At 46.5% G+C, this 23,221-nt stretch overlaps 1 protein-coding gene across 5 annotated transcripts in view; it reads left to right on the top strand.

Annotated features, from left to right (window-relative positions):
• The window catches only part of TSPAN18 (tetraspanin 18), a 202,231-nt gene that overhangs the window by 27,751 nt on the left and 151,259 nt on the right, over positions 1-23,221 (top strand). For all 5 annotated transcript variants that reach the window (XM_070473133.1, XM_070473131.1, XM_070473132.1 and 2 more), the window contains exon 2: positions 11,154-11,226. The gene's annotated coding sequence lies outside the window, so the exon portion shown is untranslated. The remainder of the gene's footprint in view (positions 1-11,153; positions 11,227-23,221) is intronic.

Here is a 23,221-nt window from a genome sequence, read left to right as displayed (position 1 = left end):
TGGCCTGAGAACTTCTCAGATGTATCCTCCGGAGACAGGATACTTATGGGGTTAGCCTAATGCACACTGGACTCTGAGGAAGTGACTCTAGAACCTTGGCTACAGACAGCATCATGAGTTCTGGTCCTTCCTCTGCCTGGTCCAGCTCTGTCACGGCAGACAAGTGACCTCTCTGAGCATCACTTCCTTCCTTTGTTAGTGAAGAGGAGGATGCTGACCACTTAGTACAAGAGTACTGGGGCTCAGATCTTTCATTTCTCTGTGCTTCAGAGAGTGAAGCCAGGGCCGAGCAAGCCAGGCTCCGTCTTCAGAGATAAGTCCCTTAAACCGTTAGGGCTCCTGGGTCCCTCTGGGCGCTTGTCTGACAGGTCTGCGGTAGCCCCGATCTCCTTGTGAGAATGAGTGAGCCTTACTTGGCAGATAGTCTTATTGATTCTTTTTCCCTTTCTCTATGAACTAAACCAATGTTTGGGGTTCCCAGGTGGTGCTAGTGGTAAAGAACCCACCCACCAGTGCAGGAGACATAAGACATGTGGGTTCGATCCTTGGGTCGGGAAGATCCCCTGGAGGAGGGCATGGCAACCCACTCCAGTATTCTTGCTTGGAGAACCCCCACGGACAGAGGAGCCTGGTGGGCTACAGTCCATGGGGTCGCAAAGAGTCAGACACAACAGAAGCAACTTAGCATGCTCGCAAACCAATGTTCAGTTATGTAAAAACCCTGTGGCTCAATTCACTTTCCTCATCTGTGACATGGGAAGAGTGTTAATTCTCTCCTTGCAGTGTGGGAGGAAGAGGAGTGAAGATCAGAAGTACAGTCAGCTCCAGGGGATGCATAGCCTTTGTCCCCCCACCCCCTCGGGTACCAAAAAGTGCTTCCAGTCGGGAAAGAGGGGGAGCAGATGCAGAGCAATGCCCGCTGACAACAGGGCAATCTCGCCAGTTCTCCTTCCTGTTCTGTCAAGCATCGTGGGGTGGCATCTGTTTCATGGATCCCAGTACTATGCAGAGGGCACGGGAGATCCTCACTGGCATGTGCAGAAAAACTCCAGACATGACGGCAGGTGCCGAGAAGGGGAGAGGATCACTTATGACAGTTGCAGTGAGAATTAACAGCTTCACATGTTAATTTGTGGGGAAGGGACATCTCTCCTCTGGGCCCTTCCACCCTCTCCAAGCAACCAAGAGCTAATGGGCTCAGATTGGGAGTGCCTCGCCAACCAGGCAGATCCTCCTGGGCCCTGGCTAGCAGTGCCAGCACCCGCTGCTCCATGCCCGATGGCAGGTGAGGCCCTCCCCTCCCCCAGCGAAGATAAATCATACATCCCAGTCTTTCTGAGGATGTCACGGCTTCCACTTCAGCCCCATCGAGACCCTGAGACACAATTAACAGGCTCATTCAGGGATTCATCATGGGAACAGAGCGTGATGGGGCTGAGTGACAGGGCGCGCGGCCCTGGGAAGCGCTCTTCCTCCCCCAGCGAGACAAGGGCAGGTGGAGAGATGAGGCGGGGGCGTGATGAGCTCAGGCGGCTTCATTAAGGGCTGCCCGGGGGATCTTTGAGATGCAGGACGCAGCAGGAACTCGTCCTGAACGAGCCTTGGCTTCTCTCCCTCTCCCCCACCCCCACGCCAACCCCCTGCGTTGCTAATTTAAAACAAAGCAAAACAAAGCCCCAGCTTTGCTTTGGAGCCGTAAACTGCAGAGCTTTTATCCATCAACAAGCGATGCATCCGGCTGGATATGGCCCAGCCTGGATCCCGTGGCCTGGCATCAGTGTGGGGCAAAGGGGCCCAAGGCTGAGTTGGCTTCCAGGACTCACCGAGGATGCTGTCCCTTCTTGGGGCTTAAGACCCAGAGTCCTTGTGATCACAGAACTCAGAAGGAAGTCTGGTCCAGTAGATAGAGAGGCTAGTAGATAGAGAGGGAGAAAAACAGAGAGAGAGAGAGAGAGAAAGAGAGAGATTTCTAGCAGGAGCTAGCCAGGAAAAGGCTCATCATTGAGCTGATCACCTTCTTCTGGCCCTCCTTTCCTTGCTGTCTCTTCCAGGAAGACTTCCCAGCTCTCCATTCTGAAATCCTACTGACTTGGGACTCTAGGATATCAAGAGGCTCTCAGTCAGTCATCTTCAACATTATCTGGAAACTTAATATGTAATCGGTCAGAAAATCCATCTGTTGTGAATTGAGTGGTAGGCTGTATATACAGGGTGTAGATGCCATTTGTTCTGGGCGTAGGACCCCTGAGGGAGAGAGCGCAGGGTCTGAGGACTCTGACTTGGGACCACTGATCTTGGCCACCACCCTCTTTATAGAAAGTAGCCACAAGGTCTTCCCTGTAATTTCTATGGCCTCCGAGGGCTTATTCTGTGCTGAGCACCATGACAATCACTTATAATCCCTTAGCTCATCTAATCTACAGCTCAGGCCACTGAGGTAGGACTGTGCTGGTCCAGAATTTGCACGTGACTAACGTGAGGTTTAATGGGATAAAGGCCCCCAAAGGTGGCAGGTGGCCTAGTTGAGACTCATACCTAGGCCTGTGGGAGAGGAAAGCCTGGTCTCTTAACCATGGTGCTTACTGCCATTCGATGCTGAGGGCACTCCACCTGCCATCCACCCTGCCCCACATTGCAGAGAGGCAGTAGGCTCTAGTGGGGGATTTTCTCCCTTTGAGCCTACTCACAGGTAATCATCCAAACGGTTCTACACTGTCCACTGAGCCTGACCTTTCAGCCATTTTGTTGTTGTTCAATTGCTAAGTTGTGTCCAACTCTTTGGGACCCCAAGGACTGCAGCACACCAGACTCCCTGTCCTTCATTATCTCCCGGAGTCTATTCAAACTCAAATCCATTGAGTTGGGGATGCCATCCAACCATCTCATCCTCTGTTGTCCCCTTCTCTTACTGCCTTCAATCTTTCCCAGCATCATGGTCTTTTCCAATGAGTCAACTCTTTGCATCACATGGCCAAAGTATTGCAACTTCAGCTTCAGCATCAGTCCTTCCAATGAATATTTAGGGTTGATTTCCTTTAGGGTTAGACTTCCCTGGGGTCTCAGGTAGTAAAGTGTCTGCCTACAATGTGGGAGACCAGGGTTCAATCCCTGAGTTGGGAAGATCTCCTGGAGAAGGAAATGGTAACCCATTCCAGTATTCTTGCCTGGAAAATCCCATGGACAGAGAAGCCTAGTAAGCTACAGTCCATGGGGTCGCAAAGAGTTGGACACGACTGAGCGACTTCACTTTCACTTTCACTTTCCTTTAGAATTGACTGGTTTGATCTCCTTGTTGTCCAAATGACGATCAAGAGTCTTCTCCAGCATCACAGTTTGAAAGCATTAATTCTTTGGCATTCAGCCTTCTTTATGATCCAACTCTCACATCTGTACATGACTACTGGAAAAAACATAGCCTCTTGGGGTCCACAGGAAATTACACAAATAGTTGAGTCTTTCATTCCTTCTCTTATTTCCATTAACCAAGTTGTTCTGCCTTCCTACTTTTCATATAAAACCCATTCTTTTATAGATACATTCACTTCCATCTGTCCTCCTATTCATTTCTCCATTTACCTGTCCATCTATCCATCATCCATCCATCCATGTGTATCATCTGTCATCCATTTCTGTTTCCATGCATCCATGCATGCTTGCATTCATTTATCTGTACATTTCTACATGCATGTATCCATTGTTTGTCTTTCTATATCTTTAATTATTCATCCATCCCTGCAACCAACTACAATCTAGTTCCTTTTTCTCTTCTACCATTCAGTTCTTGTGTAGATCCACTCTCTATCCATCCATTTATTCATCATATCATATTCATCCAACTATTATGTGCTGAGTCAGGAATTGAGACCACAGAGCGGGTAAGACATCACCCACATCCTTCAGTCTGACGGATGAGAAAAATCACATGAAGAAAAAAACAGACTGTGCTCAGATGCTGACTTTACTACCTGTACATGCAAATTGTTATAAGAGCCCAGAGTACAGTGATTAATCATGCCTGTGTAAGTCTGGGAAGGTTTCTCAGAGCAGTTATTGAAGAAGGGTTTTGCAGGATGACTAGGAGTTTGCCCAGTGTTTTGGGGAGTGTGGGGTTGGGGCTGAAGTTCAGGATTAGGAAAGGCAGAACAGACTTCCAGGTGGAATGAAAAACAGCCAAATCTGACTGAGTGTGGTGGTGTGGCATGAGTGTCCAGGTCAGTTCAGTTTGACTATGGGGTCTGTACATATTGCGAGGACCTGAAGATGGGCCTGGGAAGGCAGCCAGGGGTCAGATGATAAAAGGTCCTATGTATAGCAGAGGGAGGCCAAGAAACCCACTGAAGCAGGAGAGAAAGACATGGGCTCAGTCTGGCAGCAAAGGAGAGGGCATGTTGGAAAGAACAGAGGCAGCAGGCTGGTAGATGAGAGGGAGCCTATTGGCAGTAAGCAGACAGGTGACCTCGGGCTGTGCCCAGGCAGGGACCAGCAGGGGCAGTGAGGATACAGAAACAGGGATGACTGGGAGACATGGGATGGGAGAGAAGCAATGACCGGGGGAAGAGGGAAGTCTTTGATCTGGGTGTCCTGTTCCGCGGGTACTCTCCTTTTGAAAAGCCAGTTGGCGGCTGTATACTCCTAGTGTGTACACCTTTGTGTGTATGTGTGTGCGTGTATACTATTTCAGTTTTAATATAGAGTGGAAAGCATCAGGGTAGATATTTGAGTCTCTCATCTTGGTCTTATCCAGGATACTGAAGTGGCTATCAGATTTTTTTCCTATGCATGTATTATAAAATGCAGATTTGCTTTGCTTGGAAGAAAGGAGAAAGAAGATCTAAGTTTTGAACCAGACCTTGCAAAATGGGAGCACCTGGCTAATATCATCACTAACTAGCACTGACTAAGCCCTTACTGTGTATGTTATGGGTTCCAAGGCACCCTTCTTTATATCTTTTGCTTCTGTTAGGTCCATATCATTTCTGTCCTTTATTGTGCCCATCTTTGCATGAAATGTTCCCTTGGTATCTATAATTTTCTTGAAGAGATCTCTAGTCTTTCCCATTCTATTGTTTCCCTCTATTTCTTTGCACTGACCACTGAGGAAGGCTCTCTTATCTCTCCTTGCTATTCTTTGGAACTTTGCATTCAGATGGGTATATCTTTCCTTTTCTCCTTTGCCTTTTACTTCTATTCTTTTCATAGCTGTTTGTAAGGCCTCCTCAGACAACCATTTTGCCTTTTTGCATTTCTTTTTCTTGGGGATGGTCTTGATCACTGCCTGCTGTACAATGTCACGAGCCTCTATCCATAGTTCTTCAAGCACTGTATCAGATCTAATCCCTTAGATCTGAAGGTAATCTATTTCTCACTTCCACTGTATAATCTAAGGGATTTGACTTAAATCATACCTGAATAGTCTAGTGGTTTTCCCTACTTTCTTCAATTTAAGTCTGAATGTGGCAATAAGGAGTTCATGATCTGAGCCACAGTCAGCTCCTGGTCTTGTTTTTGCTGACTATATAGAGCTTCTCCATCTTTGGTTGCAAAGAATATAATCAGTCTGATTTTGGTACTGACCATCTGGTGATGTCCATGTGTAGAGTCTTCTCTTGTGTTGTTGGAAGAGGGTGTTTGCTATGATCAGTGTGTTCTCTTGGCAAAACTCTATTAGCCTTTGCCCTGCTTCATTCCATACTCCAAGGCCAAATTTGCCTGTTACTCCAGGTGTTTCTTGACTTCTTACTTTTGCATTCCAGTCCCTTATAATGAAAAGGACATCTTTTTTGGGTGTTAGTTCTAGAAGGTCTTATAAGTCTTCATAGAACCATTCAGCTTCTTCAGCATTATCGGTTGGGGCATAGACTTGGATTATTGTGATACTGAATGATTTGCCTTGAAAACGAACAGAGATTATTCTGTTGTTTTTGAGATTGCACCCAAGTACTGCATTTTGGACTCTTTTGTTGACTATGAGGGCTCCACTTCTTCTAAGGGATTCTTGTCCATAGTAACTCTCAAAGAGATGGGAATACCAGACCACCTGACCTGCCTCCTGAGAAATCTGTATGCAGGTCAAGAAGCAACAGTTAGAACTGGACATGGAACAGCAGACTGGTTCCAAAATGGGAAAGAAGTATGTCAAGGTTGTAAATTGTCACCCTGCTTATTTAACTTATATGCAGAGTACATCATGCGAAATGCCAGGCTGGATGAAGCACAAATTGGAACCAAGATTGCTGGTAGAAATATCAATAACCTCAGATATGCAGATGATACCACTCTTATGGCAGAAAGTGAAGAACTAAAGAGCCTCTTGATGAAAGTGAAAGAGGAGAGTGAAAAAGTTGGCTTAAAACTCAATATTCAGAAAACTAAGACCATGGCATCTGGTTCCATCACTTCAGGGCAAATAGATGGGGAAACAGTGGAAACAGTGACAGACTTTATTTTTCTGGACTCCAAAATCACTGCAGATGGTGACTGCAGCCTTGAAATTAAAAGACACTTGCTCCTTGAAAGAAAAGCTATGACCAATATAGACAGCATATTAAAAAGCAGAGATATTACATTGACGACAAAGGTCCGTCTAGTCGACGCTATGGTTTTTCCAGTAGTCATGTATGGATGTGAGAGTTGGACAAAAAGAAAGCTGAGCGCTGAAGAATTGATGCTTTTGAACTGTGGTGTTGGAGAAGACTCTCGAGAGTCCCTTGGGCTGCAAGGAGATTCAACCAAGTCTGTCCTAAAGGAAATCAGTCCTGAATATTCATTGGAAAGACTGATGCTGAAGCTGAAAATTCAACATTTTGGCCACCTGATGTGAAGAACTGACTCCTTGGAAAAGACTCTGATGCTGGGAAAGATTGAAGGCAGGAGGAGAAGGGGACGACAGATGGTCGGATGGCATCACCGACTCGATGGACACGAGTTTGAGTAAGCTCCAGGAGTTGTTGATGGACAGGGAGGTCTGGCGTGCTGCAGTCCATGGGGTTGCAAAGAGTTGGACACAACTGAGTGACTGAACTGAACTGAAGGCACCCTTGTTAAAAAAAATATTTTAAGGTCTCTGAAATGGGGGTGCATCATACAAAAAGTGATGTCATAATCAAATAGCTTAACAGGCACTGTTTTCTCTTTATCAGAAACCCATAAAATAATGCTGCAATTATAACCCATGGAGTCTTACATTCAAGAAACAGGGTATCATGTGCCAGGCTCTTAGCTGAGTCCTGTGTGTACATTCGTCATGTCATCCTCACATTGTTCGGGTCATCAGCTGTTGTTAACCCTGTTTCCCAGACGAGGAGCTGAGGTGTGGAGCAGGAAGTTCATTTGCTCAAGGTCACAGAGCTAGTCAGAGGTGGACTCAGGATCCTGCAGTTTGTTGTGATCTACATAGTCAAAGGCTTTAGTCAGTGATGCTGCAGCTGAAGCTCCAATAATTTAGCCACCTGATGTGAAGAGCCAACTTATTGGAAAAGACCCTGATGCTGGGAAAGACAGAAGGCAGGAGGAGAAAGGGGTGACAGAGGACAAGATGGCTGGATGGCATCACTGACTCAATGGACATGAATTTGAGCAAGCTTTGGGAGATGGTGAAGGACAGGCAAGCCTGGTGTGCTGCAGTCCATGGGGCTGCAAAGAGCAACTGAGTGACTGAACAACAACAGGATTCCAACCTGTTTCACTTTAAACCTGCAGCTGGAGGGGGTGGGTGGGGAATTTTTGGATAAAACCAAGAGCAAGTCCACGGCAAGAGACAACCTGCTCAACCGCAGCCGCCATCACCCTGCCGGCCACCTTTCGATGCTGTCTCTTGTCACCAGCCGCCCCCCGCCCCCAGCACCCACATTGCCATCTTGGCCCTAAACCCTAGGATTCTTTTCCCCTCCTGGAGGGCTCTGGGTCTAACATCTGTAGTCACTTCCCTCCCCCACGGAGAGGAGAGGGCTGGGAGGAGATCTCAGGGGAGAGGGGAAGACATTCCGAGCCCAGCTGGTTTCCCTCACACAATGCAGATTTGCTTAAATGGGAATTAGGATTAGTGCCGGATTTCACCTCTCCTGGCAGGCTGGTAATAAACTAATCTCCTCTTAGGCTGCAGGAAGACAGAATTCCAACGAAGACTGAAGACAGCTTCGGGGCTCGGAAGTGCAAAACCTGAAAAGTAATTTTGTTGTTGACGGGCCTTGCTCACACCTCTTGACACGCAGCCCGCGGCTCCTTCCCAGCGTGGCTGCAGCCTTTAATTTTGTTAATGTGTGACATTCACCCAGGCTGCGTGGCTGATGGGCACACTTGACATTAATATGTGTTCCTCATGGTCCCTAGAGCTCATAAAACTCATTATCAGTTCTGAGCCTGTAAATGTAGTTCCAGGGCTCAGGTGGACGAGGAACACGAAGATGCTCCAGGGAAGTGAAACAGTGGATAGCTACATAAGCCAAGAAATAAACTCCTTCCTCATCTAGGGAACACGACCCGCCAGGCCAGTGGGAGGTGAGCAGAAAAGCAACTCTGCAGGCTAAACTCTGAGTTCAGATTTGCATTCAAGCAAAGGGGTTGCTGCTCTGCTATTTGAGAGGAGTTAATCCAGTGTTTGGGGGCTTTCCTGGTGCCTCAGCACTAAAGAATCCGCCTGTCAATTCAGGAGACTTGGGTTTGGTCCCTGGGTTGGGAAGATCCCCTGAAGAAGGAAATGGCCCCACTCCAGTACCCTTGCCTGGGAAATCCCATGGACAGAGGATCCTGGCGGGCTACAGTCCATGGAGTCGCAAAAGAGTCAGACACGACTAACTGCCTAAATAACAACAACAATAGGGAGAAGGCAGTTTGTCAAATATGATGTTTGCAGAGCCTCTGCCTGGCCGTCCAACTTCGAGGCATCCAGGCTTTGGAAGTGCTTGAAAACGTCCACACAGAAATGCGTGCACCAAGGGGGCCATGGCCACAAGGTGGTCACAGCCAGAAATGGAAACGCGCACATGTGCATGGTGGGCGAGGTGAGGGACTGTGGTCCACACCTGCCATGGATGCTGTGCGGCTGTGAAGAAGACTCCAGAGGACGGCTGTGTGCTCACTTGCAGGGGTAGACCTGGTCTCTCGGAGAGCTGGGCTTGTATAACACACGTAAGATCCCATGGTATAAAAGGTTGCACTGTCGGCATGTGGGCCCCCGTGGGTACATGCTAATACACACATGTACACAAATATGGCGCTAGCGGTAAAGAACCTGCCTGCCAGTGCAGGAGACGTAAGAGGCGCAGGTTCGATCCCTGGGTGGGGAAGGTCCCCTGGATGAGGGTATGGCAACCTACTCCAATATTCTTGCCTGGAGAATCCCATGGACAGGGGAGCCTGGTGGGCTACGGTCCATGGGATCACAAAGAGTCAGACATGACTGAAATGACCTAGCATGCATGCACACACATATGTGATCACATGGACTATAGCCTGGAAGGTCATATTACAGAGATTGCACAGTGAGTCTATCTGCTAAACAGGATAAATGAGTACGGAAAAACTTGCACTTTTGTAGTTAAAAATGAAAATTATATACATATACATCCATATCCATATTCATATGTGTATGGATGTATATGGAGATGGATATGGCTGTAGGTGTATCTGTACATGTACATGTATCATGAATTCCTCTGACTGTAGCTTTAGTCTGGCCCACTGGACTGACACCATCTGGGTGGATGTCTGAGGCAGAGATAGCCAAATAAAATGAGGTCATGTCCTCTGGCCAAGCCTTGTTCCCCATCAGTTAGCAAGGAGCTCTGATAATTTCTTTTAGGCATCGGGTGTGCTGGTGCTGGGATATACAGGGCAAGACCTTGAACTCATTGCTCTCCTTGAACTAGGCCTCCCCCACCATGGAGAGGGCAGTTTCAAGGGCTTGACTTCCCTGAGTGTCATCCCGGGTCTCTCCCTTTTCAGCAGTATGGCCGTGTGGGCAAGTTAACGCCTCGGAATTCATTGTGGTGCTCATTCCTAACGGGGCCATGCTTTCTCATGAGATTGTTGAGGGTGTTGGGATCATTGTCATTATTATTTGAGGCAACATGAAATTTAATCGGGGCTTCTGTGCAGCCGGGTCATTGGAAGGCAGGGATGGGGGCCCCCGGCCCTCCCTGTTTCTGCTCAGCTGTAGCTGTGTCTTTTGCTCAGCTGGGCATGTGAACAATCTGGTCCCCTGGAACCAGCCTAAGCCTTGGCTGACAGGTATGCAGCCTGGACGTGGTGAATTTGATCCTTCTCCCGTGACCCGCGAACTCTTCGTCAAACTGACAGAGAGGAGGTGGGGGGTTGCGGGGAGAGGCTGGACTTCTGGGTCCTGGGCTCTGGAGCTGAGTTGTTTTTCTCATCACCAGTGCTCTCCACTTACTATTTATCTGTGCCTGAATACCAGATCTTGAAAGTGTGGCTCTGCCCCAGAGCCTGCATTCATTAAGCAGTGATTAATTCTCTTTCGCATTTTCAAAATGACTCAGAGAGCCTTTCCTTCGCCCGAGGAAAGTGGAGTCCCCACACCGAGTTGATAGTATTCTAGCTAGAAGCAAAGAGATGCAGTGTGGTGCTGCGATCAGCCCGCTCCACGTCATCACAGGGCTGTTGTACAGGCTCCTGGGGTTATTTTGGAAGACTGAAAATACACCCCGGGCCCTAGGCTCTGGGGACACCATCCTGGGACCCTTGGTGGGGCTGGGTGCTTGCTTCTGTCTTTCTGGGCCCTGTCTGGCTTCTGTATCACCTCCCACAGAGATGGGAGGTGGGAGTGGGTGGACACCTAGGCGACGCGGCCCCCAGAAGCCGCATGCCCCCCCATCCCTTGCCTTATTTATCTATTTTTGGCCATGCTGGTTGCTGCGTGGGCGTTTCTCCAGTTGGGGCGAGTGGAGGCCCCCGTCTCACTGTGGTGTGCGGGCTTCTCATTGTGGTGGCTTGTCTGGTGGTGGACCACCGGCCCTAGGGCACATGGGCTTCAGTAGTTGTGGCGTGTGGGTGCCACAGTCGTGATGCATGGGATCTTTCCAGATCAGGGATCGAACCCCTGTCTCCTGCTTTGGCAGGCAGATTTTTTACCCCTGAGCCACCAGGGAAGGCCCCCTTAGCCTTTTAAAATGTATTTCTCTCTGTCCTCCTTCTAGAGTTTATCCGGAAGCCACCATCAGAAAGAGACCTCAGGAGAATCCAGACAGGAGAAGACACCAGTTGAAAAAGGTAAGGTTGGCGCCCTGGAGGCGCGGATCTCAACTTATTCAAATAAGAGGGTCGAGTCTTCTTCTCTCCTCTCCCTGCTCCCAGACCCTCTGTGGCTGAGTGAGAAGGCTCTCAGCTCGTGCTGAAGGCTGCAGGGCAGGCGAAGGGCGGCTTTTCTCTTATCCTCACCCCCAGATGTTTGCTCTGTGACGGGAGCAAAGGTGAGGGGTGAGGGATGAGGAGAAGGAGGCTGACGCCGAAGGGGGACTCTCACCAGACTGGGTGCTGCCCCACTGATGGGGTGGAAGGTCAGGGTTGGTCCTGAGACAACCCAGGAGGTGAGGGTTGAAGAGCTGGAGGAAGTGAGCCCTCCTGGGGAAAGCAAAGGTCCTGGAGGCTCACAGAGGGTCCCAGCTCTGTCAAGGACCCCTCCCTACCTCCCCTCCCCCACACTCCATCCCCCCACACCCCTCCCCCCCCACACCCCTCCCCCACACCCACCATAATCTTGGGATTGTGGGAAGGAAATACCTTCCTAGGGTGATTTCCACCCCAACCTCTCCCCTCATGCACTCCCCCATTCCAAGACTTTTTGGATAAAGTTTAAATCCATAAGTACTAGAATCAGTCATCACATTCCACGATGGAACTGGGAATGCTTTGGTCTGCTTCCTGGGTTCTGGAAGCTTCTTGGGCTGCTCACAATCCCAGGTCTGGTGATAGGCCGGGTCGCCTCATTTTTTTCCCCGAAGGTTCCTGAATGAGGAGCCAGGATGTTTGGCTTCTGGCGCTCAGTCTGTGCCTTATTTTCTCACCTGTAAAATGGGGCAGCAGTGACTTGAATCTCTGTTCCAACCACGCGTGCCCGGCTGAGGTCTCAAGACCAGGGCTGAGCTAGAGGAAGGGGCGGGTGGTGGTATCGGGGTGGGGGGAACGGCAGGGAGGCAGAGGTTTGGTCAAGTCTGTAGAGAGGAGAGGGGATTGGAAAGCTCTGAGAGATCTGATTGCCTGTCTTGAGTAAAGGATGAGGCAGACCCCCAGGGGAAAGACCACAGGTGCAGACCATAGAGGTGCGGGTGGGACTGTGTTTGAGTCCCAGCTAATCAGAAGAGTCAGATTTACTAACCTTGATTGAAGTTTCTCCATGCCAAGTGCATGGTTCAGTTGCAGTTTCTGTACCAACAGCCCTCCTGTCCCTCCGTCTCAGAGAAGTTAAGTGACTCGCTCAAGGTCACTCAGCACTGTGTGGCTGAATTTGAAGCACCTCCCTGAACTACCCAACCATTCTTGTGCACTTTGCTTACCAGTTCTATGACTTGAATCTTAAGGTTTAAAAATTCCTTGGAACCAAATCACATCTCTGAACTTCATTTCTTAAAAAAGACACGAAATTGTCTTTTAACAATTTTTTTTTAAAGTTTGGGCTCTTGTTAAAATCTCTGCGGGTCTTGGTTTTCTGGCGCCCATGGTTGGGACGCACTTGGTCACTTTCTGAGTCACTAATCTGGCGTTCCACCAGTCTCCAAGCTCATCCTGTCAACGGTGGAGTGTGCATCCTGGCTGACTGGGGTTATTTTAGGTTGAAATCCGAGGCAGGGTGGCCAGGTCCTAGCAGCAGATAAAGCAGGACCAGGTCAAGCGCCACCCAAGTGGACAACGCAGAGGAGCAGTGAGGCCAGGAATCGGGGATGGGGGGCTTCTCTGGAGCCCTCATAGCATCTGTCTTGCAGCTCCCCGGGCTCCACCAGCCACCTCGGTCATAATCTTCAATGTAAACCTCCTGGCAGCGACTGCCCTGATCCCCGCAGGAAGCAATCACCTTATCAGAGCCTGGATTCCTGCCTGATTTTCTTAATCAGGGGAAGGCGCTGAAGTGAGTCAGAAATAGCTTGACTTCCTCAGGATCTTTCTGTAAGGGATGTTTCTCCATCAGGGGAAGCCTTGGGCCTTGGGTGAGAGGAAAGAGTCTCTTGAAGTACAGAAAGGAAAACAGTAAGGGGGCCGTTGATCTTGGTTTACCATCAGCAAGGCTGCTGAGACAGCAGTGATCTCGCCTGGCTCTGTTGTTAATCAGAAAACAGAAATGTTATAGTCACAGGGAGCACGTAAAGATGACCATCAGCTAGGGGCAGACAGGCGTGCACTCTTGTGGGAAATGTTCGCTGGCGTCTCATAGCCAAACTGATGGAGGCTGAGTCCCAGCTCTGCCCTTCAGTAGCTGTTTGACTCCAGATGAGTGCTTTGATCACCCAGAGTGATCTCAGTTTTCTTATCCATTAAGTGGGCAAATAGTATGCACCCCCACTGAGTGGTTGTAAGGGCCAGGAAATCGTCAGCGCGATGCTCCTGTTTGCTTTGAAAGAGGGTCGCTCCCTGGAATGATGTGGGTGGCCTTCCGAGGTGACCTCTGTGAAGAGGCTTGGGCTCTTGACATGAGAAAGCTGGGTGTTTGTGAGCACAGTGGGGTCACCCTGGAGACACATACCTCTTTCTGTACGTGATCTAAAAATGGCCCAAGAGGAAGCGCCTGGGTTGTGTCAGCTCTCTGTTCTGACACTCCTGGGGCGTGAGGCCATGTAGGGTGTGAACAGTTCTTCCTGAGCCTTAATTCCATGGTTTACATTTGACTCCCAGTGATCTTTCCTGGACCCTCTCTGGAGGTAATCACGGATCCTCCCCACATCCCGGGAGGCAGGGATTAGTGAGCTCTTTTTAAGGACAATTGGGTTTCTGAAAAGTGATAAATTATCCTAAGGTTCACCTCTAAAAAGCAGCAAGGTTAGGACCCAGACCCAGGGTTCCTGTCCTAAAGACAGTGTGTTTGCCATAGCACCCCGCAGCACCCACAGTCCCCTCAAAGGCAGCCCTCCACATTTCCAGAAGCACCTAGTGTGTGTCCTCACAGACTCCATATAGCACTGCAGTGTTCCCCGTTGTGCCCACAGAGGCACCTAAAGCATTCATGAAGCACCCCCAGGCCTCACATCATCACCCCGTGGCATTCATGGTGGTCCCCATGTGGCTAAAGAGCACCCCGCATGCCTGCAGTGTGCACCATGGCAGGCACCCGCATTGGCACTGCTCCTGTGTTCTCCACCCAGCCTTGCATGCAGTGTGGAGCTCAAGAAGAATGGGGAGTCCCTTGATGTTTTTATCTGCCCAGCCAGCCCTTTATAGCAGGCTGAGAAAATGAATGAAAGCAGCTTTCTGGAAGCCTCCAGATCATCTTCCTGCTGAGATCTCGCAGCAGGAAGCAAGTGGCTGGTGGGGGTGGGTGGTGGTGAAGAAGGCCTGGCTGCCACCACAGTAGAGCCTCTACCCACTTATCTATTTTCCCTTTTGTTGCTTGTGCTTTTGGTGTCAAATCAAAGACTCCGTTGCCAAATCCAAACTAATAAAGATTCACCTCCGTGTTTTCTTCTGAGTTTTAAGACCTTAGCTCTTATATTTAGGTCATTGATTCATTTTGAGTTAATTTTTGTATTTGGTTTGAGATAGGAGTCCAACTTCATTCTTTGGCACATGAATATCCTTGGACAACCATTGAAGAGACTGTTTTTCTCCATTGCATAGTCTTGGCACCCTTGTTGAAAATTCATTGGCCATAGGTGTATAGGTGTGTTTCTGGAATCTCAATTCTATTCCACTGGTCTATTTGTTGTTGTTGTTTAGTCGATAAGTCTTGTCCAACTCTTTGTGACCCCATGGACTGCAGCACACCAGACTTCCCTGACCTTCACTATCTCCTGGAATTTGCTCAAACTCATGTCCATTGAGTCAATGATGCCATCCAACCATCTCATCCTTGGTCATCCCCTTTTCCTCCTTCCCTTTATCTTTCCTAGCATCAGAGTCTTTTCCAACGAGTCAGCTCTTCACATCAAATGGCCAAATTTTTGGAGCATCAACTTCAGCATCAGTCCTTCCAATGAATATTCAGAGTTTATTTCCTTTAGGATTGACTCGTTTGGTCTCCTTGCTGTCCTCTGGCCTATATGTCTATCCTTATGCTGTTACCATGCTGTTTTGATTACTGTAGCTTTATGTATAATTTCTTGGAGGAGTATTAGAGCTCCCCAGGTGATTCCAATGTACAGCCACCATTGCTCACTACTGGTTTCGAGGAAGATGAAGCACAGTCAGGGAGGCTGGTTGGGAGGCTGCCAGGATGATTCAGGGCAGTGCAGGGCAGAGAAGATGTGACCCTGCACTAAAGCTTCAGTCACTGAGGTGAAGAGGCCATGATAAAGTCCAAAGAGGTTAATGAGGGAGATATCCTGATTCTCCTTGATTCTGGAAAGGCTTCAGAGGTGTCAAACAGAAGCCAGTGGTCCAGGTGAGCTTGATTAACCTCTTACCCAACCCTAGTGTGATTTTGAGGAAGACCTGAGTCCCAGTCCAGCTCATCTCCCTGTGACTCGTGACAGTAACCCAGTCCTCTGCCTTCTAGGATATTGTCCATTCCAAACCTTTCCTCTGTCTTTTTCAAGTTGTTCTAGATTTGCACAAGAAGGTCATCCCAGGACCACACACACATTGTCCCTGTGTTTTTCCCTCTGAAATGTCCCTTCTCCCTGACCTGGTTGGCTGTGAGAACAAGGCCAGACTGACCCTTCACTCTGTGGAGTGACCACTCCTTAACATCATAGATAGTTAATAATAAGTCTAAACTTACTCATCTAAAGAATAAGCAAAGTATTATTTTTCTGTTCATGCAGCAAAAAATGAGCATAACATGCCCTTAAAAGGTTTTATTTTTTTTTTTAAGTGATGACATATATCCACACTGTGAATCACAGCTGAAGAACTTTCAAAAAGCCAGATGTGACAGAGTGAGGGAGTAGAAACTTCATTTTCAGATGCATTTCAGCATCACAGAGGCGAAATGCATTGCCCAAAGTCACAGAGCTATGGAAGGAGACGGGCTTCGTCTGCAGGTCTTCTGACCTGGACTGGTGATCCTCCTACTGCACCCAGCCAACTTTTTTTATTGGTTAACAGTGTAAAATAGGGCTTCCCTGGGTGGCTCAAGGCTAAAGAATACACCTATCAATGCAGGAGACCTGGGCTCGATCCCCGATCCGGGAAGATCCCACATGGGATCAGAACAACTAAGCCCATGCCCCATGACTACTGAACTTGTGCTCTAGAACCCGGGAGCTGCAACTACTGAGCTCAACATGCTGCAACTCCTGAAGCCTGCACGCCCTAGAGCCCGTGCGCCACAGCAAGAGAAACCACTGCAATGGAAAGTCCACGCACCGCAGCCAGAGAGCAGCCCCCACTCGCCGCAACTAGAGAAAGCCTGTGCCCCGCAAAGAAGACCCAGCACTACCAAGAATAATTAAAAAAAAAAAAGTGTAAAATAATGTGTGTTAATTAATAGCCTACAAATAAAGCAAAAAGCCCAAATCAGCTGGCAGTGCTGCTTCGGTGGCCGTGGTCGTATATCATCTGTCCAGAGCTGCTGCTGTGAGAAGAAATGAATGGAGACGTCCCCTGTGCCTTGGGGTTTGCCAAGACATCTTCCTTTTCTGGGCCATGGGCAGGGCTGTGTTATGGGATGGAGGCAGGAGAGTGGGGTCTGGACTCTGAAGCTTTTTTCTTTTTTAAAGTAGACTTGGTTTTCTAGAGGAGTTTTAGATTCATAGCAAAATTGAGGGGAAGTGCAGAGAATTCTCATATTCTCTCTGTCTCTGTACATTGCTACACACATGTACAGCCACCCTGACTACTGACATCCCACACCCAGCGGTACATACATTACAGTTGAGGAACCTACACGGACACATCGTCATCACCCAAAGCCCATAGTTTATACTGTGGTTCTCTGTTGGTGTTGTGTATTCATTCTATGGCTTTTGACAAATGGATAATGACATGTATGCACCATTACAGTATGATACAGGGTAGTTTCACTGCCCTAAAAATCCTCTGTGCTCCACCAATTCATCCTTCCCCCACTACTAAACCCTGGAAACCTCTGATCTTTTTACTATCTCTGTAAGTTTGCCTTTTCCTGCATGTCATAGAGTTGGAATCATACAGTATGGAGCCTTTTCAAATTGACTTCTTTCACTTAGTAATGTGCGTTTAAGGTTCTTCCATGTCTTTCCATGTATTGATAGTTCAACTTCTCTTTTTTCCCCTATTTTTTATTGTGGTGAAATATATATAACAGAATTTAATGTTTTAACCATTTGAAATGCAGAGTTCAGTGGTATTAAGTGCAGTTAAAATTGTTGTGCAACCATCCCCACCATCCATCTCCAGAATGCTTTTCAATAAACATTAAACAATAATTTCGTATTCACTTCTCCTCCCAGCCTCTGGCAAACCCCATTCATTTTCCCGTTGCTGTGATTTTAACTTCTTTAAGTGCCTTATATAAGTGGAATCATCCATTATTATTATTTTTGTAATGGCTTATTTCACTTAGTGTAATGTCCCTAAGGTTTGTCCATGTTGTAGTGTAGGACAGAATTTCCTTCCTTTTTAAAGTTGAGCAATATTCCTCCATGTGTGTAAACCACATTTTGCTAATCCATTCATCTGTTGATGGACCCTTGGAGTGCATTCATATTTTAGCCATTGCCAGTAATGTTGCTAAGTTCATTTCTTTTTAGCACTGAATAGTATCCATTGTCTGGTTGTACCACAGTTTATTTATCCATCACCTACTGAAGGATATTGGACTTCCCTGGTGGTTCAGACAGTGAAGAATCTGCCTGCAATGCGGGAGACCTGGGTTCCATCCTTGGGTTGGGAAGATCCCCTGGAGGAGGGCATGGCAACCCACTCCAGTGTTCTTGCCTGGAGAACCTCCACGGACAGAAGAGCCTGGCAGGCTGCAGTCTATGGAGTAGCAAAGAGTCTGACACAACTGAATGACTGAGCACAGTACAACTGAAAGATATGCTGTTTGCTTTCAAGTTTTGGCAATTATGAATAAAGCTACTGTAGGACTTCTGCAGGTTCTGGTGTGTACATAAATTTTCAACTTATTTGAGTAAATACCAATAAGCATACCTGCTGGATTATGTGGTAAAAGTATGTTTAAATTTGTGAGAAACAGCCAAAGCATCTTCCAAAGTGGCGATACTATTTTGCATTCCAAACACCAATGAATGAGAGTTCTTGTTGTTTCACATCTTGGTCAGCGTTTGGTGTTGTCAGTGATTTGAATTTTGGCCATTTTTACAGGTGTATAGCAGTATCCAATTTTGTTTCAGTTTGCAGTTCTCTGATCACATATGGTGTAAAGCATCTTTTTATATGCTTATTTTCCATCTGTGGATCTTTGGTGAGTTGTCTGTTCAGGTGTTTTGTCATTTTTAAATTGGGTTATTTGTTTACTTATTGTTGAGTTTTAACAACAAAGCAAGTTTACAAATTTACAAGTTCTTTGTATATTTTGGGTAATAATTCTTTATCTATGCATCTTTTGTAAACATTTTCTCCCAGTCTATGACTTCTTATTCTCTTGACAATGTCTTTCACAGAGTAGAATTTGACAATTTTAATCAAGTCTAGCTTATCCATTATTTCTTTCATGAATTATGACGTTGTATCTGAAAAGTCACTGCCACCAAAGTCATCTAGATTGTTCTTCTGTGTTATCTTTTAGGAGTTTCATAGTTTTGTGTTTTATGTTTATGTCTGTGATCCATTTTGAGTTAATTTTTGTGGTAGTTATAAGATTGGGGTCTATATGTGTGTGTGCATATATATGTTTTGCTTGTGGATATTCAGTTGTTCCAGCACCATTTGTTAAAAAGGCTACTTCTCCACTGCATTCCCTTTGCTTCTTTGTCAGAGATCAGTTTGCTGTATTTTTGTGGGTCTGTTTCTGCTCTTTATTCTATTCCATTGATTTATGTGTCCACTATTTTGCCAGTACCATACTGTTTGGATTACTATAGCTTGTAAGTCTTGAAGTCAGTAGTGCCAGTCTTCTGACTTTGCTCTTCTCCTTCATTTTAATGTTGGCTATTCTGGATCTTTTGCATCTTCATAAGACTTTAAAATCAGTTTTCGGGTATCCACAAAACAATTTTCTGGAGTTTTAACTGAGGTTATATTGAATTTATAGATCAAATTTGGAAGAACTGACATCTTGACAATACTGAGTCTTCGTATCCATGAACATGGAATATCTCTCTAAACATTTGGTTTCTTCTTTGCTGTCTCTCATCATAGTTTTGTAGTTTTCCTCATATAGATCTTTTACATATTTTGTTAGAATCATACCTAAGTGTTTCATTTCTTTTGGTGCCAATGGAAATGTATAATTTTTTTAAAATTTCAAATTCCACTTGTTCACTGCTTATGAATAGGGAAGCAAGGGACGTTTGTATACTAAGCTTGTATCCTGCAACCTCACTTTACTATAAATACTTATTGGTTCCAAGCAGTTTTCTGTCAGTTTTTTAAAATTTTGAAGGTAGACAATCATGTCATATGTGAACAAAGACATTTTTATTTCTTCCTTCCCAATCTGTAAAATTAAAATGCCTGAAGTAGAAAGAGTTGGACATGACTGAGTGACTGAACTGAGAAAGCAGAAAAGTTTCTTTCCTAATATGTAAAAATAAAAAAAAACCCTATGTCTTATTGCACTAGCTAGGACTTCCAGTACAATACTGAAAAGCAATGGTGAGAAGAGATGTACTTTCCTTGTTTCTTAATGGGAGAGTTTCTAGCTTTTCACCATTAACGATGATGTTAGATATGGGTTTTTATAGACATTCCTTATCAAGTTGATAAAATTTCCCTCTATTTCTCTAGTCTTCTGAGAGTTTTATCATGAATGGGTATTGGATTCTGTCATGCTGTTTTTATATCTATTAATGCAGTCATGTGATGTTTCTTCTTTAGCTGATTGATATAATGGATTACTTTAGCTGGTGCTTGAATATTGAAACAGCCTTGCATACCTGGGATAAATCCCACTTGGCCATATTGTATAATTCTTTTTATACTTTTTTCAATTCTATTTGTTCATGTTTTGTGGAAGATTTTTACATGTATGTTTATGAGATATTTGTCTAGAGTTTTCTTGTAATAGCTTTTCCAGTTTTGTCAGGCCAAGTCGCTTCAGTCACGTCCAACTCTTTGCAGCCTCATGGACTATAGTCCACAATGCTCCTCTGTCCATGGGGATTCTCTAGCAAGAATACTGGAGTGGGTTACCCTTTCCTTCTCCAGGGGATCTTCCCAACGCAGGGATCAAACTCGAGTCTCCCTCATTGCAGGCAGATTCTTCACCATCTGAGCCACCACAGAGGGTTAAAAGTCGCTCAGTCGTGTCCGACTCTTTGCAACCCCACGGACTATATAGTGCAGAGAATTCTCCAGGCCGGGACACTGGAGTGGGTAGCCTTTCCCTTCTCCAGGGGATCTTCCAACCCAGGGATTGAACCCAGGTCTCCCGCACTCCAGGCAGATTCTTTACCAGCTGAGCCACAAGGGAAGTCCAAGAGTACTGGAGCGGGTAGCCTATCCCTTCTCCAGCAGATCTTCCCGACCCAGGAATCGAACTGGGGTCTCCTGCATTGCGGGCAGATTCTTTACCTACTGAGCTATCAGGGAAGCCCTGTTTTCACTTTTGGTATTAGGTTAATACTGCTCTCATAGAATGAGTCAGAATGTATTTTCTCTGCTAGTATCTTCTGGAAGAGATTGTTGTGAATTGATACATTCCTCCTTAAATGTTTGGTAGAATTCACCAGTGAACCCATGTGTGCCTAATGTTTTCTCTTTTTGACAGGTTATTAATTATTGATTCAAAATAATAGATACAGGCCTGTATTAATAGATACAGGCCTATTCATATTGCATATTTCTTTTTGTATGATTTTTGGCAGATTGTGTCTTTCAAGAAATTGGTCTGTTTCATCTTGGTTATCAAATTTATGGGCATAGAATTATTCACATTATCCTTTTATTTCCCTTTTCATGTTTGTAGGAACTATAGTGATGTCCTCTCTTTCATTTCTGATATTAATAATTTCTATTTTCTCTTTTTTTCTTCTTAGCCTGGCTAGAGGCTTTTTCATTTTTGCTGGTTTTCTCAAAGAACCAGCTTTTGATTTTGTTGATTTTCTGTATTGATTTCCTCTTCTTTGAAGCCTGTGTTTTAATCATGGATGCATCACTAACTGACATGGATCTGAGGGGTCTTGAGGCTAAGTCCCTCCATTCTGAGTCTCAGCTTCCACATCTGCAAAATGGGTGTGATGATAGCAATACTTCGCCCAGAGTTAGTCTGAGGGAAGATGTCAAATATAAGTCCACTTCATTGATTCAGTAAATGCTGTTGAGCCCCTGGTATGTATGTACCAGGTTCTGCTTTATCTGCTAGGAATGTAATATTGTGAACAAAACAGCACAGTCCCTGCCCTCATGGAGCTTGGGTTCTAGTTGGAGGAGACAGAGATCAACAAATAAACTGAGCGTCAGACAGTATTAGAGGCAGGAAGAGAAAGGCAGGGGCCAGGGATGTGCTATTTAAGATAGGGGCATCCTGATCAGATGTCATTTGAACAGAGACTTGCAGGCAGTGAGGAGTGAGCCTGGACTTCATCTGTGGGAAGAGCCTTCCTGGTAAAGGGAACAGCAAGAGTAAGGGCCATAATGGCAGCTGGCATGTTGGAGGATCAGCAAGGAGGCCACAGGGCTAGACAAGGGAGTAAGGAGGGGGACGAGGCCAGGAGGGAGCTGCCGGTCAGGTGAGGACTGTGGATTTGGATTCTAAGTGTGATGGGAAGCCAGTGTACAAGGAGGAGACAGGATCGATTTTGTTTTACCCAATAAGATAATATGTTTTACCAAGATTGCTCTGACTGCGGGATAGAGGACAGATTGTAGGGGACAAGGAGACTGGGGTAGAGACTGATCCAGGCCAGAGATGAGGTGATTTTGGAAGGACTAAAGGGTGGTGGAGGTGCTTTGAAGCCAAATCATTCATCATCTGTTTGGAAAGTAGAGCCGACAGACTCACTGATGAGGAGGAAGAGAAATAGAGGCGTCACGGATGACTGTAGAGTTTTGTGCCTGTAAATGAAGGAGCCGCGGTGGCTAGGCTTTGGTGAAGGTTGAGGGGCACATACATACTGAGCTCTCTTTTGAGCTATTTTAAGTTGGGACATTGATCCATCCAAATGGAGGTGGCAAAAACAGGATTGAAGGTACATACCTGGAGTTCAGGGGCGAGGTCAGTGCTGGAGAGACAAATCTGGGACCCGTCAGCGGACAGAGTATTTCCAGCTTCCGTCCCTAATGAGACCCCCTCGGGGTGAGTGTAGATGGAGATGATGGAGCAGTGCAGGGTCTTGGAGAACCTGCAGAAGGTGCCCGCTGGCGGCTACCCGGAGCTGTCCAGAGGGTGGCCCATGTGGGACACCAGGGTGAACAGATCTTAGCTTTGCATTGTCCAGGGAACTGTTGTGGAAGAGAAGCCAGCTGCGAGAGCAAGCCCAGGCTTAGCTTGCCCTGAAGGCGAGCGCTGTTCAATTATCGGTGCTCGACATGATCTAGAACGGGGCAGCAGGACGAGGTACCTAGGATATGTGACACCCAGGGAAGATGGCTCTTTACACCTGTCATCTCTGCACAACAAAATTATTTTCAGTAATAGCAGTGAAATAAAACCAATTCTAATAATGGCCAGAAAAGAAATAGCAAAATGTTTCTTTCAGTGGACTTTATATACAGAACCATGCCAGTCAACAAGCATTACAGCACACAAAAAAAGCGGGGGGAGAAGTAATGAGTTCACACCTTTTAATTGCATTAATGGATTTTTTTGGAAAAAGAAAAAATTGCACAAAGAAAGTTCCAAAAGCATGAACCCCGCAAGGCTGGGAGAATGAACAGAGGTGGCTGCCTTGGCAAAAATCTGTTTCAATGTCCTTGCAGTCACTGCGCTGTCATTGCCTAGCTCAGGTCAACTATTTAAGACTTGAATATCTGGTATCTGTGAGAATATCCAGTATCAAAGGTGCTGGTACAAAGA

The sequence above is a fragment of the Odocoileus virginianus genome, chromosome 10 (genome assembly GCF_023699985.2).
Source record: "Odocoileus virginianus isolate 20LAN1187 ecotype Illinois chromosome 10, Ovbor_1.2, whole genome shotgun sequence".
NCBI classification, from domain to species: domain Eukaryota; kingdom Metazoa; phylum Chordata; class Mammalia; order Artiodactyla; family Cervidae; genus Odocoileus; species Odocoileus virginianus.
Note: the sequence above shows the minus strand (reverse complement) of the source record. Positions and strands in the feature narration are given on the sequence as shown.